General features: G+C 38.1%; 1 protein-coding gene across 5 annotated transcripts in view; it reads left to right on the plus strand.

Moving 5' to 3' along the window:
• CCSER1 (coiled-coil serine rich protein 1) overlaps window positions 1-13130 on the plus strand; it is a 709724-nt gene that overhangs the window by 59955 nt on the left and 636639 nt on the right. The window lies entirely within an intron of this gene.

A 13130-nucleotide genomic window follows, 5' to 3' on the forward strand; every position in this document is an offset into this window, starting at 1 on the left:
GAGGGACATGACTCGTTACTGGTACCCACTTGGACATTGAGCTATTGAATGTAATGAATCATTGGCTTCGCTTGCAGGTGCAACAAAGCTTTCTGACTGACATTTCTACTTGGACACAGATACATCTAAGCCGAATAAGCTAAAATTATTGAATATGTAAAAGCAATCTGGGACCGTTGGGAAGGACCAGCCTTTGTAATACAAGCCACAATAGGAATAGTACTTACAGCTGGGAGTGCGAGTTTTGTTATCTGATCACTTAACGGCCATGGAGAAAGGATAGGTCTCGAGTAACTGTTTTTGCAACGGCTGAGACTATACGTTTGTATTCACATGTTTTCTGATATTTGTAGGTTACTTGGAAATTATGGAAGCACTATTGTTACTTCATATTGCAGAGCTGAGGTGTGATGGAGGAGGTCATGAATAGGCACTGCCATGAGCTAAAACTTAAAATTGTCCAAAACTTTTAGGTTTCTGTTGTGAGTGCTTACATAGTAAATGCGATCATACAGCTTAATTTTCTGAATTTTCCCTCCCGTTTACTAATTTTTCCTACACCCAACTTTATTTAGACTCAGCAGTGCTACTAAAGCAGCCAAAAAATGCTTGTGTAAAATGAACAATGTGCAAACTACTTTTCTCACTTATCTCAAAAGAGAATAACTACACGAGCAAAACCTCGGATCTGTTTAGAGTCAGAAGTCAGTGGTACATAAATGTTGGTATTTTGTAAGTACATTGCAGAAATGGAGTAATATGTGCTTCTAAATCCCATTTTTTTAACCTGAAATTATTAAACTTTAATTCATGTGCAAACTGTTTACTTATTAAGAGTGATTGAAGTAATTGGGAAATACCCAGGCTTGTTTTTTGACACCTCTTTTATGCATTCAAAACCCTGTTTAAAAAACTCAGGAAAGCATGGAGACCTGCTGTATTTAGCTGCCTTTTAATTGGAGTTTTGTGTTCACACACCAGTGTGTGAAATCTGCTTTTATGTCTGATTTTTGGAACCAAGAACCATATGGTATCTTGGTTTTGCATTTTTTAGATCTTTGTAATTGTGCCTGCATAGCAATTAGGCTTGTGCATAAATTTCAAGAAAATAACGTACTCGTTTGGTCTTACTGTATAAAATGTACTGAGAATTCATTTCAGCTTTTACAATAACCCTAAAAAGCATTCAGATTAGGGCAATTTGGTTTACAGTTACTGTATAGTTAATTTTACCCTTTACAGTTTGTTTTACTATTCTGTCTTTCATTATGAAATGGCAAGACACAGGATGTCCAAATCGTCTATTGAAGGGGGGCTAAATTATATCCTTGTGCACTGATCCAGCAAAGGGGGGGGCTAAATTATATCCTTGTGCACTGATCCAGCAAAGCACTTGGCATTGTGCGTATGTCCCGTAGACTTCAATGGGACCACTCATGTTTTGCAAGTTAAGTATGTGCTTTTAAGTGTTTTACTGAATAAGGATGAGATTATTCTCCAAGTCAAGCATGTGCTTAAGTGCTCGGCAGAATTGAATTAACATCTATGAGTTAGCAGAAGAAAAAGCAAACCTACAAGGTCTGCATACTTGTTGAGAAGGTCCTTTTTGTAAGCTCCAGTCGAGTTTAATGGCTCCAAGATAATGTCATTAGGCAATAAGTGTCAGTAAACTCTTCTGTGCAATATGTTTCGATGGAATTAAAAAAAAAAAAAAAATCAGGATGACTTTAGGAGTCATCCTCATTTGGACACAGTTTTATCACCAAGCGTCGTCTTTTTCCATCTTTTTGTCTTTTATGAACTTTCTTGAACTGTCTGTTCTAGACATTCATCTTCGCTCTAGGTTAAGAGGAAAGCTGAATTTCTTCCTTTAAGTTTCTGAGCAGTTCGGAATTTCAATAGAGGTTTCTTGTGTTAGGATGCTGCATTACCTGTTGTCTATATTCCTCTGCCTTGAGAAAGGCTTTCAAGCTGCCCACCCTGAATTGACCTGTGAGGTTATTTCTGTCATCATTTCCCTGTTGCTGTTGGCATCCTTGGCTCACCAATTTTCTTTTTATTTATATATAAAAAAAAATTTCTTTGCTGAACTTTGTATGCTGAAAATTGTTGGAGACGAAAAGTGGGCTACAAATCTGTTTCTTAGATGTGACAGGACATGTTGTAAGGAAATAGCAGTTGGTCTTCCTACCAAACTTAAAAGCATGGTGTAGTCATCTCTGCTCTCTGTTGTCCCAACCAGGAGGCAGAGTACAAATGGATTCTACCCCACTAAGAAGCTAATCTTTTGCTTGGACTTCCAGGACTGACTTAAAATGCTGGCTCTTACAAAAATGCCTTCACAGGTGTTCCTGATCTTTCAGAAAAGTCAGACTCACTTTGAGAGTTACATTTGACAATAAAGGGGAGCAAGTGATACCAACTTGGACGTAATGATGGACTCTGATTAAAGACCCTTCAAAACTGTACAGCTTTGTTTTGGTTAACAATGACAGGGCACACCAGAGACATCCAGGAATGTACAGTAAAAGCGTTGCCTGGCAAGATTAACTGTCACCTGCTCTGATTAATTTTGGGGATAATTGTTCAAAACAGTTGAAAATGGTGTGGAGGGAGGCTCAAATAACAGGTAACTGCATCAGTTGTAAGAGGCAATATGGTAAGGCAATAAACTTCGGATTAAAAGGCAGTTGTGAAAGATTATTAATTGAGTATTTCATCTGAAAGAACTGTTTTCACCCATCTTGGGCTGATGTGTGCGCTTCCTTGTTTCTTGAGCAAGCTCAATGAAACAAATTTAGTCGTTTGTTCATAGCAGCCACCGCATAGCTTCCCTTTTCTGGAAACACTCTCCTTTAATATAATCATTATTTCCCCTTGCCCGTTACTCTTCCCAAAGGGTTGCTTTTCACTGCACTCTGTCCTTCACCTCTTCTTGCTACAGCATCTTCTGTGTTAGTGGGGGTGAGTCAGAGAAGTATTGGGGAATCGGATTTAGTATTTGCTTCCCAAATAGTACTGACCTGACAGTAACCATGGACGGGTTGCTTCTTCTTGTACAGTGCTATTAGAATTGTCTTAAGTTTGTAAAGGTGTTTACGTTGATGTGAATAATTTTAACAAAGACTTATGTGAAAAAGTTGTAGAAAATTAGACAAATTATTTTGCTTACTTTTTAATTAATCCTCCTAAAAAATTTTAGGTATCATCCAAAGGTTCTTTATTTGGTTGTTTCTAAAATATGAAATCATAGAATGGTTTGAGTTGGAAGGGACCTTAAAAGTCATCTAGTTTCAGGCCCCCTGCCATGGGCAGGGACACTTTCCACTAGACCAGGTTGCTCCCAGCCCCGTCCAGCCTGGCCTTGAGCACGCCCAGGGATGGGGCAGCCACAGCTGCTCTGGGCAACCTGTTCCAGTGTCTCGCCACCCTCACAGGAAAGAATTTTTTCCTTGTATCTGAGGATTCTGTATTCTAAACATGAAGTTAAAATATCGGGTTAAAATATTCCTGGTATAATACACCATATTTCTCTGATAATGCAGCAATACTTTCCTGCAACCTTTCATCTAGCTGTCTCAAGCTGCTTTTAAAGGACAAAACTACGATGCACACGTTAGATGAAGGATAGGTTCTCATGAGTCCCTTGGTCACAGACAGACCATTGTGAAGTAGGAGGAGCACAGCTGATGGCTTCAAAAAGCCTTACTTTTCCACTTAATATCTAAATACTTATTTAGTACTTGGGGTAAGTGGAAACTGTGAAATACCATCTTTTTGTAAACTTTTCTGTGTTGAACTTCAGTTTGAATCCTAACATTAATGGAAGTCTGTGTTGTTTCATGACTACAAGCTGTGAATTTCCAGAGAGTTGGGTTCCTAAATCCAGAAGAAAGCAAATGAAATTAGGTGTTTTTCTAGGACTCCTATGACCTAAGATAATGTATTTTTCTTGTTAGGCAGTTCTGAGTTTGCAAGCTGGTTTCTTTTTGCCCTTTCTGTGCTTGCTTTGTGAGCTTCAGTTTTATGCTTAGACCTTCTTAACCTTCGGTTTTCAAAACAAAATACACGTCTTTGTTATGTGTATGTAAATGTGGTGTATGTGGTTCTGGGCTTTACTGCTATGGCACTGGGTTTTCCTATGTATGCTGTACTCATTGTCACAGAAATTTGAGCCGCTGTGTTTTAATCTTTGATTAACAATTCACAATCAGAATTGGAGTGTATGAATATATTCGGTTGTGTTGAGTTTTATTCTCTTTTACTGTTTTTGTTAGTAAGAAGATTGAAATGAGTCTGATAAATCTAATCTAGAAATAATTATATTTTCAATATAGCAAAAGGGGAATTGCCTGAGCCTTTGATAAGATTCATGGAGGTCTTCAGTAGAACATTATAAGTATTATGATTTATTTCTAAACATGTACAATTGATTCCTAAAAATGCATTCTTCTTATAAGTGGTGTCCAGTGGAGTACGTTAATATATAAAGAAACTAAAGCAATTGGTTTCTAATTAAAGTAATAAAATTATACAATATTTGGGATGGTAATTATGAATGTATTTAATATTCAGCCCCACAAGGCATGCATCTTATGTGTGGTGAAACCTGCAGGGAACGTGAATCATGTCTTTCTCTTTTGTTAGAGTTTAGTATGCTGTGAGTACCTTGCCTGGAACAGTCAGTCTGAGGATTATCAGTTAATTTTGTACCACCAGACTGCTTTCAAGGCATGAGTTGGGAATTGTTGTTCTCTTCTGTTGAGCTTGGGAGAATTTAGAAAAGAGCATTCTTGCTCCTGTTGCTGTTCATGATACATTATTTTGTGGTAACGTAGTCAACAGCTGCTACAGCGATGTACTAAAATTACTTTATTATTAAGAAAAGACCGGTCTGTAAATTAGTCTGCCAAATGTTAGGTGAAGCTTTTATGATTTGCTTTCATGAATACTGTTAGCCACATTGATTTATTTAATTTAATTTTTAAAATCCTTTCACTTATCTGAATCCCCTGGAAGAGTTCTTATTGCCCAGTCCTTTTCACCGTGAGGATGTAAGGTGGACCATGGGTCCCTCTGTCTCAGTACTCTGTTTTCAAAAGCAGCTCTAAGGAGACACTTAGAAGTAGGAATGGAGCACAGGTGTATGGATCTTCAGAACTACATGATTAATTTTTTAGGATTGTATAAATTTTCATCATAATCCCTTAAGGGATTCTGTACTTGGTCAACATAAAAAAAAAAAAAAAGACACAAACAAAATCCTGCTTCCATTAACTTAAACTGGGATTCTGCGTACTAGGAGTGATTAGATCATACATGTCTAAGTGTTGCTTTCACAAGAGTTAAAGAAGAATTACAGACAGGGTGACGGAGGCTTTTAGGGATGAAAGGCCAAATGGTTTAAATCAGCATGATTCACTTCAGTGGAGCCCCATGAATTTACAACAGATGAGGATTTGGTCCGGTTTAAATGCTGTTAAGGTCACACGTTCAGCTGGTGACAGAGGTAATAAATGACCCCAGCCCTTGTTGTCACTGAGGTTGCCATATACACAGCAGAAGCAGGCAGCACTTGACTGAAAAGCAGCCAGACTGGAAAAAAAATGCAGGAAGCTTTAGCATAAAAAATAAATTGCTTATGACACTGAAGCAGTGATTCTGGAAGATAAGAGGAATAGACACAGGAGAACCCAGAACAAAGACTTGTAGTTCTGCTGGGGCTGTGCAGTACTGAGACAGTTGTGAAGTGATTGCTTGAAGTGAGCAAGAGGTACACGTTTGTAATACGCTGAAAGACAGATTTCAGAAGGAACACATGAAAGCAGAACTTGAATTCACTACTGACTGTGCAAATCAGCTGGATCATGCTTTAGAGACACTTAAGACACTTTGTGAGCCAGCAGAATGTTTTAAGGAAGTTGTTTGTTCTTGGTTTTGTTGGTATTTTTTGCGTGGGGGAGCGGATGCTTTGTATGTTTGTGGAAGCTGTAGCTGATAATGGTGCTTTGCTTTATGCTACCAACAAGTTTTATGCAGCGAACAGTGCACCATGGGGTCGGAGCTAGGGCCATGTTATTCCTGGTATTTTCCTCATGAGAATACTGGCTGGCTTGTGCAGCAGTGATCTGTTCCACTTGAATTCCAGAGCAAATGGCTGGCAAGGAGTCTCTCCCTCTCTTAATGTCTTGGGTTAATGCAAATGCTGGATCTGCGGTTTTCCAATGTGTAAATGAGTCGGTGCTCTAGTGGGCAGGTTACACCTTTTTTTTTCCTGCATAAAGAAGCAAAGTCCTTGATTCTTTCTAGGTTGTTTTTCCTTCTTGCTTAAAAAAAAATACAGCTGAAAGTAAAATTGCTGTCTAGAAATGAACACATCCCCTATTTATGATTAAATCCTAGTATTTAGCCTGAAGTCCAAACATAGGTATTTTCATTAAAACCTTACTTGAATAAGATTTTCTGCTATCTTGTAAGCATTGTGAAAACGCTACTGTGTGTATCATGAGTGCGGGTGAGAGGAGAGAGAGGTGCGAGGGGAAGAAGGATGCTGTTTGATCCTATTGAATCCTATCTCGTCACCAGACTGCCATCTCTGTCCACCAAAGGTGTCTCGACATCAGTCAATGTCTTTTTGTCCCACTATGGTATAATTTCCATGTGCGGTCAGAGACCTGTATAAGTCCACTTCACTTCTTATAAGTGAATAATTCATGGCTGTCAAACACATTTGGTACGGGTAGTCAAAGGAGTGGATGCCATAACATTTGAATCACAAAGCAAGCATATAGTTTTCAGTACTTCTATTTCCAGGTTATTATTTATAGTTGTAACTGTTTCTAATTAAACTGTAAGTATTGTGAATACCAGAAATGCATTGTACGCTTCTCCAGAATCCAGTTGAGTCGCAGAGGTGAGATACAGTTTCTCTTCTTGTTAAAAAACTAACACAACCCACCAAAACCAAGTCACGTGAATGTGACTGCTGCTTCGCTGTGGTATGGTCCTTGCCCTGCTTCCGACCTGTTTGTGTCCGATTGTTGAACAGGTAAAAGTTAGTACTTTATCTCCTTCACACAGTCAATCTTTTGCCAGTAGATGATCTCAGCGATAACTGAAGAGTAACTGGGTGCTGGGTGTATGTAAAGGCTATCAGTAAGAGTGGTTCAGTTCTGTCCTGGTATTTCATATGTTATACCAAAGTGCCTTGAGAGAATATAATCTGATATTGATGATACAGAAACATTTGAAGTAGGGAATGATTTAAATGTAGGTAGGAGACAATTGTGGCCTCTAGGTTTCTAGAGATCAGTTTTCCTGGTTCTCTTTTAGTAAACCCACAGTTCACATAGCACAAGTAGGATGAATTTACATACCCACGGATAATGAATGAAAGAATGAGTCACATGTCACCTGTCTCATTTGCCTTCTGGCTAATCTAAAGTCAAAAGAGGATATATAGATAAGTTCTCTCCAGTTTTCTTCTTTGAATGTTTGTTACACTTCTAATCTCATACCAGCAATGGGAATAGCAGTAATGGACTTAAGAAAGGGTTGTCTTCAACAGGTACAAGACTAGTCAAAATGGCAGATGTGGTTTTGATGCATGTGTGGCTTCAAATTTGTTTATTGGAAATTTATCTGTCTGCTTCCCCTCTTATTTTCTGAAAACACAGGAGCATTTGAAAGTAAAGATAGGCCTGGGCTGCAGAATACAGGAAACTGAAAGAAATTTCATGTCTTGCCTTGGTATACCTCAGGGCTTGGATTCTGTGTTCTGTTTTTCCAGATACATAAAAGCTATTTTGGCCAGTCAGTTTTCAGTACGTAGGGAAAAAGTGTGTGGAGTAGTATGCGTGTGCATGTGTAGACACACATAATTATTTAAAGGTCTAGCTCTCGATGTTGGGTATTTGTCTTTTATTTATAAAAACTGTTGAGAAAAATTGACTCCAAGCAAGTGTGGACATGGTAGTAGCTTATAAAAATTTGCAGTGAGAATATGGCTGTGGCTGCTGTTGCACAAGATACATTCTTGAGCTCTGTACCACGCTGCAAGGGTTACACGCACAAGGAAAGAAAAGGGAAGAGTGTTATTCACACAAGCAAGTGGAGCTGTGATGTATTGGAAGGAATTCCACGTTTCATTTGCAAAACCAAATTGCTTCAGTATCAACATTCCCACCCTTCTTAGCTAGTACTTTCTATTATACAGGCATTTGCCTTTGCTAGAATTTTCAGTAAGGCCCTATTAGTCCAGTTACATTATCCCTGATAACAGCTAAAGCCCTAAGTATTTATGTGCAGGTGTTTCTTTGTTTGCTTTTGTTTTTAATGTAAAACACTATTTTTTCTCCTTGTGTACAGAATCGGTCACACATAGTGATCTCTGGGAACTATGCTGATAAAACCAAGTCACAAATGTACTAGAGAGACAAATAATATTGCAACAATACTGAAGGCGGTAATGCTTAAATGCTGAGGATAACGTAGTGCTGGAATCTGGTGGAATTTTAATGATTTGGGAGGGGGACACAGGCTTGAATGTTACCTGTTGGGATAAAAGACCGCTCCTTACAGGTGTATCAGCTGTGTTAGGACTTCTGTTGACTCACCAACAATTAAAAATACTTGTTTTCATGTGTTTTGTGGGTGTTTGTAGTATCCTGGGGTAAATTTAATTTCTGTGTAAGTCTGGAGCCAGCTAGTCCATGGCGACTATGTGTATTATGTGGTCCTTGCCGTATGGTAATGCTCACGTGAGGGATGGAGTATGTTTGCAGTTTGAGTCACATGTTAGTCCCGTGTGTTTTGCTATATTATATGGTTTCTGATTCAAAGCATTAAAGAAAATGTATCATCTCCCTTAAACTGTGAGTGCAGCCTAAAAATCATACTGCTGCGGAGGACAGAGGTAGGGAGCAGAGGAGTATTGAGGTTCTGCTGTGATGTAAGGTTGCAGCCTTTCAGCTTTGTGTCACATCATGTCCCAGTTTAAACTTAGATAGCTAATTCAATTTTCTTCTATGTGTGGAAGATAATGTTTGGTATATCTAGGAGGTACACCTTTAAGGAGAACATCTTTAGGAAAGCTTTGCTTAAAAAGTGTTGAGAAGTAGGTAGTGTTTGTGCTGGCCTACACATGAACAGTTCTCTGTTGAATAAGCATACATTAACTTTTGTACATGTATTGGCTTTTTGCACGTGTACACGTTATCACGGTAATGGTAAAATTGACAAATAATTTCAACTTCTAAATTTTGCCCAAAGGCAATGAGAAATGTAAAAGGTGAAAGACAAAGTAGATCTGCGGCTCCATCTACTGGAGTTCCAAACCTCCGTCGAGACTTGCTCCTCGTTGAACGAGCTGTGCTCCAGCGTGCTTCTGTGAGTAACTGCTTGGCAGAAGCTGACATAAAAAAATACTGGGGTTGTTTTTTCAGCTGGTGGACTGGTGGAACAGATTTCTCTGGAGACAGTGGTGTGATAGCTTGGCAGTTTTACCTCTTATAACGCTTGTGGAGTTTTTCCCACTGTCACATTGACTGTCTGCAAGTTGAGCAGTTTGTTTCTTTTGACAAGATACAGTAATATATAACATCAGAGATGCTTGTATAATTCTTATCCTGTACACTTACACATTTTATGCTCATACAAGTGCTGTAGGCAAGGTTAGGGCCTAATATTGTATAGTTGGATGATTCCTCCAACGATCTCCTGTGTGGAAAGAATAAGCCCCAAATATAAAAAACACAGCCTTTTTCGTTTTCTCTGGAAATTAAATACATGACTTTAAGATATTTTTGAGATTAATTTGCATTTTGCAACATCTTGGTGCAGATCAATGTGAAACTATTTCAATTTGATTAACTACTTAAGTTGCTTCCAAGAGGGAAAATATTTTGGTTGCAATTTGTCCATTTCTCTTTTTGCATTGGTTTTCAGCACAGGAGTTCAGAAACTGTGATCTGCAGCCAGGCTCTTGAAGAAGAGCAGGTCCTGAAATAATCCACTATTACTCTGGCTGCAATTAAATCTTTTTGAAATTGCTTACTTATTTTCCTTCAGTATATCAAGCTTTGTCTTGCATAATACCAGATGCAAAAATGTGCGTCAAAAATCCATTCCCGAAAAAGCAAAATTTGCATGTCTGTGTACTGCAGCACTGAGTAAACACTTCAGTTTCAGCAACAACCGGATTTTAGAACTAAAAAGTACTACAAAGTGATGGTTTGTGTATATGAGCAGGATTCAGACCTCTGTACAGAACACTGTGTAGACTATTTTTTGTGCTGTTCACATATGATAATGATGCAAAATACGTTTTGTCCTAAACAAGGAGCCAGATCTAATTGAAAGCCTGCCTAGACTGTCACTTTTCCTTGATCTTTCTTGTTTACTTGACTTCTTGTTAGTATTCTAACCCCCCAGTAACATTTTAAGATACATGGGGCTTTGTATTAGCTTTTATACTGACTACATAGTATCAGAATTGTTGTCCAGTTCAAATTTGAGAGTCCTCTGGAACAGCATAGTACCATTGCAAAGTTGTCTTTCTCTGCTGTTTTCTTTTTCCTCTGTTGCAGCTTTTATGAATGATGCTAGTAGGGATGGAGAAGTTACATAGAGAAAATTGGTGGGTTTGTAAAGAATAAGTAGCATGAGTGAATCTCACTCTGTAAGGGTTACATCTGTAAAGTGGTAAGCACAAGCAGTTACGTTAAATGTGGAGACTGAAATGCAACACATCCTGTTTTGCTTAGAACAGACATGACAGTTTACGACTCCTGCAGTAAGTGAAAAAACAACTGGAAGATCCTGTTTGATTAATATGTGAGAGTATTAATATCTGGAAATATGTATTATTTTTTCCTGTGTTGCAGGTAGAATGGTCACTTTAACTCCATGCTAAACTTTGGCACTTTCACACTGCAAGATGTGTGTGTTTATTTATATATATATATATATACACATGTATATATATATACATGGTATATGCAAATAATATTAAAATATTAATAAAATATTCAAATTATTTAAACTGTATATGCACATAAGCATTCATATATGCATATATATGTGTATGTATGCATGGATTTGTGTGTTTGAAGAAATATCCTCTGATAGCTTTTGTAGACCTAGAAAGAACAGTGCATTATAATTAGGTCATATTTTACAGGTGAGGATTTCTGCAACTTATACAATAAGAGAAATGTTGACAGTTTATTTGTGCTCTTCCTTCAAGAGGCAAGGAAGGAAGAATATCTGAATAAATGCTGTTTTGTTATCTGCAGTTAGAGGCAACATATTCTATTAAAAATTGTTGCTACCTGGAAAGCTAAGGCTGTGTACATTCATGGATTGGTTATTAGGAATAATCTCTATTGTTATTTAGACACAGCTTTTGTATTTCCAGTGAAAGTTACCATATGTGCTTTTTGCTCAGTTTTCTGCTTCTTTCTGCTCTCAACTCACAGAATTTTGTGATGATAGACCAGGATGGTTTGTTCTCCAGTGAAAGGACAATTAAGGTGTGGGCAGGAGAGAGACTGATGGAAGCAAATGTTTTGTCTGAGCGTAAAGTGCCTGTAGTGGTTTAATATACGTTAACAATACTTTGCTTGTCTGCTGCAGCTGTAAAACTGCATTTTAAAGTCTTTTTTCAGCAATTACTAGGTCTCTTTAAAATACAATGAAACCCCCTCAAAATCTGTAAATAATCTTGTGTTGTGTGTGATGTGCAGATCCATACATATCAGTGTGCCTGCACGGTACACGTCGACAAAAGCACAAGAAACACAGCAGAGTGGGTCTGGCAGTGGTTAAAGAACCAAGAAGGGTTTTGTACAGGGAGGTTGGAGGGAGTTGCATGTGGCTTTCCAAAGTCCATTTTCAGTAGGCTGGGTTGTGGACAGATGAACAAGCTGGTGTAACGTAAGCCCCTGTGTGGGTTCACAGGGTCTCAGCTTCTTTGTGCTGTTGCCTCTGCTTTTGCTCTTACCGTGGTTGAAATGCAAACTACCTGACGTTTCAGTGGAATGGAACAACCGGTTGTGCATCCCTTCATTTGGCGGGTGTAAAGTTATTCTGATAACCTGTGTGTGCGCCTGGACCGTCAGTTTGGGTTTGGGTTGCAGGACCTGGGTATTGTCTAGGGTTTTAGCTTGTCATCAGAGATCACCAATGACTTCTAGGAACTGGTGGCCATTCCCAAGCTGTTTCTCTCATCTTAAACTACAAAATTGCTTATTGATTCCTGGTGCCTGTGAATACTGGGGCTGCTTGGCAGTGTGTGTTCAGACTGGAGCTGTACTAGCTTTTTAAAAAAGCATGTTAACAATGCATAAAGCACAATCCAGTGTCTAGTCAGGAGTAGTGTCTGAACTTGGTTGTTACCCTTTCTTTCACAGTAATATAACATATATTTAGTTTTATTACTCCTTAAATATTGTTCCCATTTTTATTTATATATACATATATATTTATATATGTTGTTTATATATATACCCACTGTTATAAATACATATATTCTTCACGGATATCTGTTGTGGCCATGTAACGTGTATTAAATTGCACATTAGATGAATGAATTTGGTTTTGCACTTGACATACAAGCGTTGTTTAGATAAATGACCTGATTTTTATTCCTATGTGGTGAACGCTTGCAGCTCATGGAGTTGTACTTGGGCATTATACCTATAGACTCTCTTGTGGTATATGTTCTTGTGATTATATATCATGTTTTTATTGCTCCCTCAATGGTCCTGTCTCTTACAGCAGTAGTTTATTATCACAAGAACAAAAAGGAGATAGAACTGGTATATATTTCATAATGATTGATTTTCCTCTGCAGCATCTGCTGTGCTGATTAAAATAAGCTTTTATTGCTTAAATATTTATAAAAAAATGCAGAGTGTCTGTGTATGAAACCACTATTTTCAAAAAACTGCAAAAATAACTAGTTGTAAGCAAGTAGGCTACAAGAGGATTTCAGAGAAGTTCAAAGGAAACAGTAAGTTCAAATCTAAACGCATGATCCCATATTTTGACAGTAAATTCCTAGAACTTACAGTTCCTTAGGAGGAATTTTTAGTGGTACATATAGCTTGACTGCAATGCCAGCATTTTTT

This window comes from Falco biarmicus, chromosome 1 (assembly GCF_023638135.1).
Source record: "Falco biarmicus isolate bFalBia1 chromosome 1, bFalBia1.pri, whole genome shotgun sequence".
NCBI classification, from domain to species: Eukaryota; Metazoa; Chordata; class Aves; order Falconiformes; family Falconidae; genus Falco; species Falco biarmicus.